General features: G+C 40.8%; 1 protein-coding gene across 2 annotated transcripts in view; it reads right to left on the minus strand.

Moving 5' to 3' along the window:
- SKI (SKI proto-oncogene) overlaps positions 1-13,065 on the minus strand; it is a 140,525-nt gene that overhangs the window by 44,001 nt on the left and 83,459 nt on the right. The window lies entirely within an intron of this gene.

Raw genomic sequence — 13,065 nt, forward strand, 5'->3', positions numbered from 1 at the left:
CTCCAAGACAAAAGTACAAGTGAAATATAAGAAATTCAAATATCTCTTGCTGCTGCTCTGCTGACAAAAATAAATCTACAACTTCCTCAAGGAAACCGAGTCATCTAATTTTCGGTCTGGCCATTTCACCCCCAAAATAACAAATATATTTACTATGGTCAAGCACAGTCTATCCATCTAACTGCCTGCCTACCTCTAAACAGGCATTTAGAATAAATTAACCTGCTCACCCTGAAGTATAGTGTCACTGCTGATAACAATACTCATTATACAGTTATTCTTGGGCAGGGGGGAGGGAGGTATCTTTTGGTGAATGTAGGGCATGCTCCAAACAGTGAAGTCCATGGAAGACTCTCTAGTGACCTCAGTGGGGTTTGGATCAGACTCTTAATGCTGAGGAAAAGTGCCAGGTTCCTGGCCCTGTTGTCCAAAGTCCTCTCTCTAGCCACAAAACAGGTATAGCAACAGTACAAGTTTCATCCAAAGAGGCTTCAAATGTACACCTCAAAGGGCGACAGAGGAGCTCAGTGTCCATAACCCATTCAGTCCTTTCCTCTCTGCTCAGCCTGTCCAGCAAGGTGGACCCTCAGGGATCATACAAATGTACCACAATGAGAGGCGCGTGAGGAAACCCAACCTCATCAACCTTTGCTGTTTGACTAAAGCCAATTCTTTTGCTCTCTGTCCAGGGCTCAAAGGATCCTAGGAGCTGAACACAGCAGAGCAGGTGTCTGTCAAAATAAAAAGAAACCACTAAGCCTCCAGGGAGGAAGGGCAAGGAGGAGGAGGAGGAGGGGGAGTTATTGTGGTTGTGGGGCGGGGAACCCTATAAAAGCACCGTGACGACAGAGCAGGGTGATGGAGAGGTCAGCCCCTTTCAATAATGCTCTTCTTTCTCGTCCAAATGAGACACTTGGCCATGTCCGTCACTGGAGTTCAATCAGAGGTAAATAACTAGACCAGGGAGCCATAAACAGTCTACAGATGAGATGCCGGGTGGGCCCAGCCGCCTGGCCCCTTCCCCCTTTCTTCTACAAAGACTGTTTCTATAGCCCCTTCAATTGCCCCTCACAAAAGGAAGTCCTTGTGAACATCACTGGGACAGAGCCAGGTCTTCGGGCTATCTCTCCTCTATACCCCGATCCAGCATCTTCTGCTTCCTCCACCTCTTCACCACACACACACACAAAAAGTGTCATTTTCAATAATGAAATGGGTGATTAATCTTGACAGGCATACGGCCCTTAGAATTACTTTTCAGCAGCTAGTGGTAGGTGGTCAAATTATACCTTTCCATCACATTTCACACTGTTGCATATCTCTTCAGTACATTTTCTCATGAAACACTGTAAGGATTCAGAACAATTAAACCTAACTACTGAGTAATTCCCACACTTATTTTTTTTTTTTTTAAGTATGAAATCACTCCTTCTAGTGCGGTACTGAACTGCTTTAGGGAAATAAAGAAGAGAGAAGCTTGGAAGTGTCAATGCTACATTAAGTCACAGGTTTTTACAGAGAGCCACATGGGATGGGTGATTTGAATTAATCACAAAAAATGGTGCATTATAACCAAAAAAATAAAGCGATGCTTTCTTGTTCCATAGCTTTAGGTGCAAGAGATCGTTTAGGGGCCATTTAATGTTTTCATCAATTCATCACAGGTACAGAGGAAGAGAGGGCCCCAGGACAACATATATTTTTAGCATTAAAAAAAAATGCAGAAATTTCCTGTCTGCCACGAAATTAGCTGTGTTTGGGGGTGGGGCTTTTCTCCTGGCTCGTTGAGGGCTACAATCATGATAGTCTTAACTCATACAGATTACACCTTATTCCATGAGTAGTTCAATTAACTATGCATATATACCATTCAACATTGTAGGAAGATCAGAATCTAGCTTTAAATTATATATTTCTACAAGGAGGAGTTACGAAAAATAAAACAAACCCAGCATCCTTCACTGTTCGTGATATAATTATTTAAAAAATATCGTGTGTCTCCTTGATGAGCTCCTTAAGAAGAGTTAAATGGTGTGATTCCTTCCTCTCTTCTTCAGAATTTTATACATATGCAGGACCCTGAAATCTGGAAAAGAATACTCAAGAACCAAAAAACAAAAACAAACATTTCAGATTCTAAGAAAACCAAACTCCACCCCCCAACAAATTCTCTGTCCTATTTTTCCCTGGTGACCCCAAGAAAAAAATAATGATAGGCCTTTTCTCAGAGCTCCTTTCTGGCTGATCCATATCAGACATTCCAATGACATGATTTGCCTGAGTTAGAGCTGAGGGATGCATGAAGGGGAGGGTGTTTTGGTTAATGGATTTCTTGCTCTTTGCTGCTCCTCACAAAGGATCGCTAGAAGAGCGAACTTTTCCATCCAGAATTAGAGGAAATGTTGCAGAAAGGAGAAAGAAATTCAAAATGAAACACAGGATGTTGTGGTTACTGCGCTTGGAAAGTTTATTTACTAGGAATCTGAGTAAATTAAAAAGGAATGTTTTATAAGAACATTGAGGAAGTGTGGCTATGTTTATGGCTTCTTGGCTCATAACCTGTTCCTGGGCTCCTTAGAGTTTTGCCGTTAAAAGGGCCTTAACAAAATGGATGCAGTTTTACCCTTCTTTAGCTTTTATATGGTAACATATATCTAGGGATTTTGCTTTTATGGCTGTTTAACAGTTTCTTTGCTGTGAAAAATCTTATGAGTTAAAGGAGGATCCATGAAGATACAAGAGAGAACATTATATGGGGAAGATGCATGGAGATGGTGGAGAAAAGACAATGATTGTAGGGGTGCAGAGAGAACTCAGGCAGCAATTATAACAATCCCTTGCTGACTTGTAAAGTGCTTTGCAAGCATCAATCAGGCAGGGAAGTGTCATCATCATCACTGAAGAGAGGGAAACTGAGGCACAGATAAACATCAGTGGCAGAGCTGTCTCCAGAACGTGGATCCTCTAACTCCAAGCCTTGTGATTTAACCTTGCCTCCCAAGGGCGGAAATACACCTTCAAATGTTTACTGACAAATCACTAATGTTAATAGATGGGTTTGCAGTGGGATGTTTCCTCTAATAGCCCTTCACGAGCATTTGTTCTGTTGTGACTTAGCGTAAAGATCAGGAGAATCGAAAAGATTTTGAGCTGTTAGATTACATAAGCCTGTAGCCACCACCCAGCAATGGGGAAAAGTGCGCTGGGTATTTGCACTTACAGCAAAATTTTCTAACCAGATGGCCAGAAGGACTGACAAGCACTCACATTCCAATTTAGAGAGACCAAAAAGTAGCGCCAATGCTAAGTCTGCAACCAGGTTTGCACTCTGAATGATCTTTCCAAACCCCTCCTCTAATCCTGCCAAAGGTATTTTTGGTTTATGATAATTTACTTCCATTGGACAACATCTGCCCCACACTCTCCCATGACTGTTCATGTGATCCAACCCTCTTTTGCTGAAATGAAGCTCAGTACAGCAAGGTACCTAAGTGCACACTTCGCATAAGGTCTGGTCTACACTACAAAGTTAAAATGACATAAGCCACCTTGCGTCAACCTATTTATGCATGTATCTATGCTACAATTTGTCTCCTGACAACGTAAGGGCCCCGTTGTGATGACACAGCAAAATCATCTCACTGAAAAGGGCTGAGTCATGGTCCACCTACAGAGGTTGACGCAGGGCTAATGTAGATACTGCCTGACTTATGTCAACCCTAACAGTCCTCCAGCAGCTGTCCCGCAATGCCCGACAGCGACTGCTCCAGTCACAATTGTGACCCCCTCCGCAAATACCTTCTGTATATTTGAAATGCCTTTCCCCGACTACCCAGCTTGGCAAGCACACTTAGAGCTCTCCCTTGTTGCGTGCAGCTGTCCAACTGACCATGCTGGCTCCATTCACTAGATGTGCTCTTGCCTGGAATCGACAGGAGGTATTGGATCTTCTGGGCCTGTGAGGAAGAGGAGGCTGTGAAAGCACAGCTATGGACTAGTTGTAGAAATGTGGAGAGCTACGAAAAAATTGCACAGGAGATTCAGGTGAAGGAGTACAACAGGGATCAGCAGCGGTGCCACACGAAAGCGAAGGATCTGCAGCAGACATGCCACAAGGCCAGAGATGCCAACAGTTGATCTGGTGCTGCACTGCAGACCTGCCACTTTTATGATAAGCTGCATGCTGTACTTGGAGGAGACCCCACCAGCACCTGCAGACCACTGTAGATACATTGGTGGAGCCCGAGACAGAGACCTCTGCCATGAGCAGCAAGGAGGAAGAGGAATTGCATCCTTTAGCACATTAGTTGTGCTGTGCTTTTTTTGTGTGTGTGGTACAATTAAGGAAGAAAAGTCAATGAGAATCAGTGGGAGTGCTGGATTGGATTCAAAAGGTAGAAGCCCCCTTGGTCCCAGCTAAGTCAAATGTACAAACAGACTCCAAAATCTTCTTTCCCCATAAGTGAAGTGAAATACTTATGGGGACTGCAACATGTTTTTAGATCAAATCACCTCAGAACTGCGGGTGGGGGAGATGAAAGACAGAAAGAAAAGTATCAGAAACCACCATTTTAGGTTTTATTTTTGTATTCCAGCCCCTTTTACTCAGCAAAACAATTTTTTTCTAAATTTAAAAAAAAAAAAAAAAAAAGGCTCCTGAGATTTGATCTTGTTCCACTGCAGGAGAGCTGCCCAGATTTTCCCATAATGCACTGATGCAAACACTGACAGCCAGTGGACTATGGTGCAGAAGCACACATACACACTTGTGATGGCAATAATGTTGCTTTGTGGAGAAGCTAAACCATATTTCAACCACTTCGGGTGACTCTTTTTCTTTGGCTACAATACCACAGTCAAGCTTTGTAGCATGAATTGGGGTCAAATGTGAGGAGAATCAGGTCCAGAGGTGGTGCTATTGATGATGATTTGGATTGTAGTAACATTTAGAGGTCAAAGAAAAGAGAGTTCTGTCCCAAAGAGGATAGACCCTTTTATCCATCAGAAATGGAATTACATGCTACTTATGTGTTACCAGATGGATCCTGCTCCACTAAATGGGAGTTAGACACTGGCTTCAGTGACAGCAGGACATGGCCCCGAGTTATTTCACAGGATATTTTCGGTTGCTTTGCTAGGTTTGCCACCAACCCTGACACTATTTGCTTTAACAGCATGTCTGCTTCCCAGCAGGGACAAACCTTTACAAAATAGTATTCTCAGAAAATATTACAAATCCCCGTCATCCACCTCTTAAAGTAACTTAACAATGAAAGGAAAAAAAATCAGTTTAAAATGCAGTGCAACTAGTTTTATAAAGTGCTCAGCATCTAAAACCTGTGAGCAATTGACTACAAATACGCATCAGGAATGTTTATCTGCGAAAGAACAAAGAATAAAGTATTTCTGTCCCACCAAGATGGCTTTCTTCTTCTTTAAAACAAGAATGAAAATAAGCAAGTGTAATTGTTACTTAATAGGAGCTATGGACCAAATTCAAACCAGGCATCAAACTGTCTGTACTGGGCTAGCTTGATTATCACTTCAAAAGTTTTTTTTTTTTTCTCTTAATTAATTGGCCTCTCAGAGTTGGTAAGACAACTCCCACCTGTTTATGCTCTCTGTATGTGTGTATATATATCTCCTCAATATATGTTCCATTCTATATGCATCCAAAGAAGTGGGCTGTAGTCCACGAAAGCTTATGCTCTAATAAATTTGTTAGTCTCTAAGGTGCCACAAGTACTCCTGTTCTTCTTTTTGCGGATACAGACTAACACGGCTGTTACTCTGAAACCAGGCATAAAAGGTGACAGCTTACAACCAACCAAGTGGAGTTTGATCTTGGGCCCATTTAAGTCAATGGCAAAAGTTTCATTGACTTCGTAGAGCTAGCATTTCACCCCAGCATAACAAAAGGAACAATATAAATACATACACACACTCCTAAAACTTATTCTTACATCTTTAACCATGGGACTAATTCAGACAAGTGACAAAAACCTTGCTGCCCTCCATACAGATCTGGCAGGAAATTCCTGAATGGGACTTTCTTCTTTTATAACAATATTTTGCCACTCTCTATGCAAGATCACCAAGTGTTTTACAACACGAATCCTCACTCCTCTCTGTGATGGTGGCAGGTTTTAAATGTAAAGGAAGATATGAAGAGGCTTGGAAGGATTAGATTTTTTATTGGTAAATATCAATTTCACCGTACACACACAAACAAAATTATTTACATCAATCCAACTGAAATTTACAAATAGGCAAAGTAAGAAAAACGCTGCTAGAGAATTTAAGAGTTTGAGTTAGGGACACTGACTTAGCATATTTTGACACGTGATGTTGATCATTTGTGTTTGAACGGTTATCAAGCTCTACCTTTTTGAATCTCAACATCTACTGTCATTAAATAATTACCGTTGGACCTCCCTGTGTTTCCCCACAACTGTGAAAATTAAATAGATTAAAAACTGAAAAAAAAAAAAAAGAAAAAAAAAAAAAAAAAAAAAAAAAACCACCGACATTATCCATCAAAATAAAAAAAATAAAAATCAAATTCTGCCAAGTCTAGTTATGAACTGCAACACTGGATCAGACCAGCGGCTATTCCAGGTCAGTATATCTGGTCGCTGTCAGTGCTGGAGTACCAGCTGCTTCAGAGGAAGCAGTAAGTCTCCTGGGGTATAGATCTACCCTGGAATTAAAAACCCATAGCTGGCCGGTGCCAAGGGGCCGGTGCTTAATTGCAGCGTAAACATTCAGGCTTGGGCTAGAACCCAGGTTCTAGGACCCTGTGAGGTGGGAAGGTCCCAGAGCTTGGACTGCAACCCGAGCCCGACATCGCATTAAACAGCCCCTCAGTCCAAGCCCCATGAGCTGGGGCCAGCTGCAGGTATCTAATGCAATGCAGATATACCCAAATGGACAATCATGCAATAACCTACTGATAAGGTAAGTTTCTTCCTATCCCTTGACAGTTAATGACTGGTTCATGCCTTCATCACGGAGAAGAGGGTTATAAAAAAAAGGTTTAGTCCTAGACGTCATGGGAATGTTCTTCTTATTATAAACACCTAATCCATTTCTTATCATTATTTTACAGATGAGGAAACTGAGGCCTGGAGTTTAAAAGACTTGTCCAAAGTCACGCACGTCACTGGTAGAGCCAGGAATGGAATCCAGATCCTCTGACTCTCCAGTACCCTCTTCTCTTTCCTTCATGTGACTCTATGTCTTCATAAAAACAATGGCCTTGGTCCTGCCACTCTCACTGACATGAGCAGTGCCATACTGTGCAAGTTGTTCCATTGAAATCAGGGCACTCGTAGCAAAACGCCCCACAGAGCAGAATCAGGCCTAATCTGTACGATGATTTTCTAGTGGGCAAGTGGTCTTTCAACTCCCATGTCCAATTACAGCACCACATATTAAATATATTAATAATAAAGGTCAGAGCAGGAGGCAAGCAGTTCTGTTCCTGGATTTGCCACTGATGCTGAATGCAACCTTGAGCTAGTCAATAAAAACCCCTTTAAGACTCAGTTTCTCCATCTGTAAAATGGGAGCGATAATACTTACCTTCCTCATGGAGGGAGGTAGTGAGGCGCCATTAATTTAGTATTAGTAAGGTGCATTGAGATCCTCTAATGGAAGGGGCTGTAGAAATGAAAGGCATTATCTTCACCATCATTATTAGTGCACAAGGTATTAGCCAATGGGAAAAGCTATATATTTATTAAACCTCATGAGGGATGCAAGTAAAAGCAATCTTCCTGACTGCTGCAAAAATACAGCACCAGGAGGATAGTGCCAGGGGCAGGGGGAAGAGAAACAAAGTAGATGCAAAGAAATAGCTGCAGTGGCCTTTCTAGTGAGAGGTATATTTCTTTAAATCATCCTCTGCACAGAGAAGAAGCCGGTATTAGTTGTGTCTGGGAAGCTGGCACTCCAAAGCCTGCCAAGTTTCCATGCAAAATAAAACCTTTTATTTGTTCAACTTTCTCCATCTCTCTCTCTCTCCATACAAAAGCTTCATGGTTCAGCGCAGCATGATGAATTATACATTACAGCTCAATTATGATGAAATATGCCGAGGGAAAATCAGAATCTAAAGAGAGGGAGGGAGGAAAGAAAGGAGGAGGGAAGAGAATGCTAGGTAGGAAGAAGAGGGAAAGAAAGAAAAAGAACCCAGGGAGCTTTTGGAAAGTTGAAAAAAGAAGGGAAGGACGTGCGTCTGCTCACAGTTTTAGAAAGAACAGCCAAATTAAACAGAATGTGGAATGAAAGAGTTCAAAAGATGTACCGTTCTAGCCCTAAGTTATACATCAAAACATACTCAAGACAAGAAATCTCCTGCTTATCCTGGAAGTCATCTAAGCATTCTAGAAAAAAAAAAAAAATTCAGCTTATCTAGGAGTGGTGTAACCGGCACAGGATTCCAGAAGCCTGCTTTACCTGGCTTTAGGACCACATGAAGCTTTGCATGGATAAGTTACTTGCAAGGGGGAAAACATCATCCCAGATGCTTTAATCTTATTTCACTATTTCCTTTCCATAGCAACTCTTTGTTCTGAAAGGCCATAGCAAAGACATGTACCTGAATTGTAAATGCTCTCATGTAAGTTCTGATCTACAGAGCTGTGTGAATAACTGATTTTTTGGTTCACTGACAATTCTGAAAAATTTGGGGGGAAAAATAATTTCTGGTCAAACTGAAAAACAAATTTTTTCGAAACTTTCAACTAATTAAAAAGATGGGGGGAAAGTTTCAGCTGGAACAAAACATTTCATTTGAAACCAAATGTTTTGCTTGAGCTTTGTACCCCTCTTTTTAAATTGTTTTAAAAATAAAATTATAGGGGATTTCAAAACTAAAAGTCATTTCATATCAAAAAGTCGAAACATTTCATTTAGAAAATGTCAAAATGAAATGTTTTGACTTTTTTGGAATTTTTAATGGCTTTTTCCCAACCAAAACAATTAGCCAAAATCGACACTAGTTCATGAAACATTTCAGTCAACCCAAATCTGCATTTTCCCCCCACCTCCCAAAAAAGAGTTGCACTTGAAAAACTTCTACCTCCTGTTCTGATCCATTTATACATGGACAGGCTGTAAAACACAAACATTTATACCACTGAAGCCAATGGGACTACTTGTGGAGTAAGGTGCTACTCAGAATGAATAAGGGTCTCACAATATGGCCTGCTGTAGTCACAACTAACAACACTAAGATGCATTAAGGCAGCCGTTCTCCAACTTTTTCATCCCCCAGACCGCTGTGTGAAAGAGATCCCCTCAGACACCTCTCTTACCTCTTAGCAACCAAACCCCAAATTCCTTGGTTCTGAAAATATTCCATGCTGCGTAGCTCCACAGATCGTGACAGAGCAGTTTGAGAATTTCTGCATGAGAGTAACATGACTCACTACAGCATGTGTGAGTAAAGCGGTGTTCTGTCAGCCACATTTAACATGAAAGGTCCAAAGACACAGCACCAAAGAGGAAGTATCATATTTTACAGGACTTCTTCAAAATGGCCCCTTGTTTTTGTTCAAATCAAACTTCAACTAAAAAAAATGTGGTTATGCAAATAATTAGAATAGCTAATAGCAGCTGTCCTCTCACAAGATTATTGCTGGCAATATTGTGTGTGTGTGGGGGGGGGTGATTTTAAATATTAAAAAGGGCTTGTCACTCACTCTAACATTATGGGTTTATTTCTTACACACACACACACACACACACACCCCTTCATCCTTCTTTCAGATTCCCATGGTGTACAACATGGAATACCACACTAATGATCCTCCATGTCTGCCTTGTTCTAGAAACAGGCAGGAAGCGTTATCACTGAGTCATCTTTGCCACCACTGCCGACACCAGCTCAGAGAAAACCGAATCCCTAGCATCACTGCAGAACTCAGAACCCTGCCAAACAGGCTTTAGACCTAGCTGCAATCTGCACAACATGAAAATTATCAGCAGAGAAAATCCTGTCTGAGTCAATTTTTCTATTGGAAAATAAATCACCGATCAACGGAAAGCACTTCTTACACTGAAAATAAGCACAAGACTGTGCAAGCCACAAAATGGGTAGGTCCTGGTTGAGAAGAAGGGGGCAGACAGACAGACGTGGGTTTGTTCATCTTCCCAGGAGAACCCCAAGTCCCTTCGTTTATTGGGAAAGAGTGAGCCGAGTGGAAAAACAGCCCACTAACCGTACAGGTTTCAAACATTATTTGTCCAACAGCCTAAATCGGGAGATTTATGTTTCTCTCAAATTAATGTCTTTGCTAATAAATAAAACCTAACATTGTCACCACAGAAAGTAGCACCTATAAGAGTTTAAACGGCAGCCTTGGAAGAGAAAACACACTTCCCTCCTGTCCCATCTCCTTGAATCCAGCTTTACATCACACAATAGCAACTAATGTTTCCTGGCAAAAAAACAAAAACAAAAAACCCCTGCTCTTATTTATAAACACGAAGTACCACACAGCTCTCCCCCCAAGTTAGGAACTGTGCTAAAAAGCCAATCTTGACGTACTTTATATATTCAGACAATGTACTTTTGGGGGGTGAAGGATATTTAAAATTGCATGCAAAATCCCAAGGTATTTTGGACTGAGGATCTGCTAGAAGCCCAAGGACTGCCATTGAATGTGTTGGGATAATAAACTCCTCTATTCACTTACAGGCTCTCTGCTTCACCATGCAGGGGGTTTCTCTGTCCTGACCAGTGTTTCATTACACATCACTTGTCTTATATAATTGATTATCATAATCAAGGGAGGGAAAGAAGGGTCCTTTTGACTAGAGCTATTAAAGACCCATAGGATTTGTTACAAAGTGAATAATCACCTCACTGCTTCTTTGGCGTCCCATCTATTTCCCTTCCCTAACTGTCAGAAAAATCCAAATTCACCAAGTACCATGTGTCTCCCAAAATCTGCTTCAATATGTAAAAACGCCACACTGAATTCTCCAGGAAAGATAAGGAGTCCACTTTCAGGACCATGGGATCACATGCATGTTATTTATAATTAATATGCTAATTTTATTATGGGACCAAAAAGCCTGAAAATCGAAATGCAAGTAGCAGAAAATAAATAAATAAAAACAGCCCATTTGTTAGACACTACAAAATCATCATAAGGAGAAATAGCTAACGCATTAAAAGTATCTCCTTGAAATGTTAGACACCCTAAGTCAAGGTTAATACATGGGGCACATGGCTCTATATATTACTTTGGGGAGTGCTATTCCAACAAATGTCTGAGATGCACCAGAAAGACCTCCAGACAGTGAAACAATTTAATACATACACTATGCAAAGAGGACATTGAGCAACACATGCTCACACATTTAACTATGTGCTGCAAGACTATCAATTTCTCAGCATTTGTACACAGAAATCATCCTTTACAGCTCTACTATACTACCAAATAAAAAAACAAAAAAACCCACCCCTAAAATAAATTCCTGAAGAATGTGAAAATGCTTCATTTTTAAGACTTCTGTTCATTTAGAGCTAAATCCGTAATAAATGTCTTCATGCATTGCTAAGATTTTTGTCTGAAAAGCCACACCAAAAGGAGATTCTAGCTTACGTATGAGAGATCTGCTACCATATAAATTTCATACTTTGAACTCTGATCCCAGTTTTGAGTGTCAGGCTGCCCAGCGAAATGATTTAATCCCTTAAAAAAAAAATTGAGCTGTAATCATTTGTTCATAGACAAAGAGGATCATAGCTTGGCAAAGCATGTTCCTTCATTACTTTGCAGATTTTGAACTGTGCTTAGGAAAATGTAACAAGGAGATTCATTTATACACCAAGAAGCAGCTAGAACCGTTTCAGCATCCAAGATGATAGAGAGATACTTTATGGGGAGAATACCTCTTATACAGAAATTTTCATCTACAGATTCCAAGCCACTTTACAAAGCAGGTAATTCTCATTATCCCCATTTCACAGATGAAGCCTAGAGAGAGGAAGCAACTCAGCGGCTGAATGGCAGATCCAGGAACAGAACCATGCTCCTAGGCAAACTTGATAACAACGCCTTCAAACGTTCTAACAAAACACAAAGACCCGTTTCTGCTGTCTGAACTATGTGCGGTCTGTGGAGACGGGTCAAGTCCTTGAAAGAGCGAATATTTCAGACATACAGACAAAATAAACTGCGCCTTGCAACCCAAACATCCAGCACAATGAGACTAAATTGTTGATCATTCCAACAGGCTGAAAAGAATGGCTGATGAAGAAACATCTGTGTAAATTAAAAGGATACTCAAGCCAGAGGAGATTTGTTCGAGGCCTCAGGGTGCATTGTAAACACCCAAAGGAGTAGTCTATAGTTTGTGCTAACCCCGGGACAGCTGTTATGTATTTATATTTTGTCAGCATAGTGGCACCATTGGAACTGCTACATAAACAAAGTAATGTAGCAAATATTTTTACTATAAACCATCTATTTCAGGAGTTAATACTTCTGCCCAAATAAAATGTGAACACCCTGAATCACAATCTCTAAAATTGTAGCCCAGGGGTTAGAGGGTGTAATGGAAGATGGGGTAAATATTTATTCAAAAATATTTTTAATATAGCTGGATGCTGTTGAATTATTAATGTTTAAAAACATCTTAGGTTCTCTGGACACTTTTAGGCTCCCCTAAATCAGAATGATCTTACAGAAAACGAAATTTTGCATGCTATTTTTCCATAATGTAACATTTGGGACGCAACCTTCCAACAGTGCTAGTGCAAAACTCTTACCAAAGACTATGGGATTATTGTGTGTGCATAGACAACATGATATGGACTTAATAAATACTGGCCCCGATCCTCGTGCACTCAGAAATCCCAATAAATGGAACGCTCTCCTTGAATTTGTCCATGAAATGGCCACCCTCACCTCCTTTAAACCCCACCTCTGCTGGGTTGGGTGTTATTCAGAGCAAGCTAATTCTATTTATTTTTAAATACATATATTTAGTAACTTCAGGAGCCATCAGATTGTGCAATACCTACCTTTAGAACTGCATCATCTGACT

Source organism: Trachemys scripta, chromosome 19, assembly GCF_013100865.1.
Source record: "Trachemys scripta elegans isolate TJP31775 chromosome 19, CAS_Tse_1.0, whole genome shotgun sequence".
NCBI classification, from domain to species: domain Eukaryota; kingdom Metazoa; phylum Chordata; order Testudines; family Emydidae; genus Trachemys; species Trachemys scripta.